Raw genomic sequence first — 1,605 nt, 5'->3', positions numbered from 1 at the left:
TCTGTGTCTGATCCCGGGAGTGTGTGATGGGACGATGTGGAGGGAGATTCGCTCTGTGTCTGACCCCGGGAGTGTGTGATGGGACGGTGCGGAGGGAGCTTCACTGTGTGTCTGATCCCGGGAGTGTGTGATGGGACGATGTGGAGGGAGATTCACTCTGTGTCTGACCCCGGGTGTGTGTGATGGGACGGTGTGGAGGGAGATTCGCTCTGTGTCTGATCCCGGGAGTGTGTGATGGGACGGTGTGGAGGGAGTTTCTCTCTGTGTCTGATCCCGGGAGTGTGTGTTGGGACGGTGTGGAGGGAGACTCACTCTGTGTCTGACCCCGGGATTGCGTAATGCTATGGTAATGGAGAACTCCAGTGTCTCTGACGACTTTAAGGATCTGGAACTGGAACGGGATGATCTCGGGATCATTCGTTAAACTGAGAAGCTGATAGAGGGAACATATGGGTGTTAGTTTGACCCAATGTGCAGTTCACAGGAAACTGCGTGACAGTCAGGAGGATGAAATAGTTTTGAAAGCCAGGCCCAGTGCAGAGTGCCTGCTGTGGGCAATCTCCTCAATAATACGTATACCACCTTTCATACTTCTGGGTGGGAGGAAAGCGGTGCAAATATACAATTAGAAATATGTCTGACAGGCAGGACACTGGCAATGAGATCAGATCTGTGGCTCAGAAGGCAAGAGAGGATAATACAGATTAACACGCGACTAAGGTGTTGGAGCAGGAATGAGGAACTCAGACAGCTGGATCTTTGGATTCTCTTTCAAGGAAGTTGCGACCTGTGCATAAAATACGGTTTCTATGCAATCCAAGAGAAATCGTCATTCAACTATACATAGAAACACAGAAAACCTACAGCAAAATACTGGCCCTTCAGCCCACAATTCTATGCCGAACATGTCCCTAATCTAGCACTCTATTTTTCTAAGCTCCATCTCCAAAAGTCTTTTAAAAGTCGCTTTCGTATCTGCCTCCACCACCATTGCCGGCAGTCCATTCCACGTACCCACCTCTCTCTGAGTGAAAAACTTACCTCAGACATATCCTCTGTACCTACTCCCTTGCACCTTGATCTGTGTCCTCTTGTGTCAAACATTTCAGCCCCGGCAAAATCTCGCGGACTGTCCATATGATCAATGCCTCTCATTATCGTGTACACCTCTGTCAGGTTACCGCTCATCCTCGGTCGCTCCAAGGAGAAAATATCGAGTTCACTCAACCTATTCTCATAAGGCATGCTCCCCAATCCAGGCAACATTCTTGTTAATCTCCTCTGCACCCTTTCTATGGCTTCCACATCCTTCCTGTAGTGAGGCAACACAGTCACGCCCTGCAGTGTAACTCTAAAACACTCTTCCCCATAAACATAACACCCTCCCTCTCCAAAACCCCTCCCCAACTCCGTCAAACACAACTTTTCTTACACAACTCACAGTTACATAGAACAAGAACATAGAATAGTACAGCACATTACAGGCCCTTCGGCCCGTAATGTCGTGCCGACACTCAAACACTGTGTCCCATATAAACCTCCACCTTGAATTCCTCTATATACCTGTCTAGTAGCCTCTTAAATTTCACTAGTGTATCTGCCTCC

This window comes from Hemitrygon akajei, unplaced genomic scaffold (genome assembly GCF_048418815.1).
Source record: "Hemitrygon akajei unplaced genomic scaffold, sHemAka1.3 Scf000046, whole genome shotgun sequence".
In the NCBI taxonomy this organism is placed as follows: domain Eukaryota; kingdom Metazoa; phylum Chordata; class Chondrichthyes; order Myliobatiformes; family Dasyatidae; genus Hemitrygon; species Hemitrygon akajei.
This window is presented reverse-complemented; position numbering follows the sequence as displayed.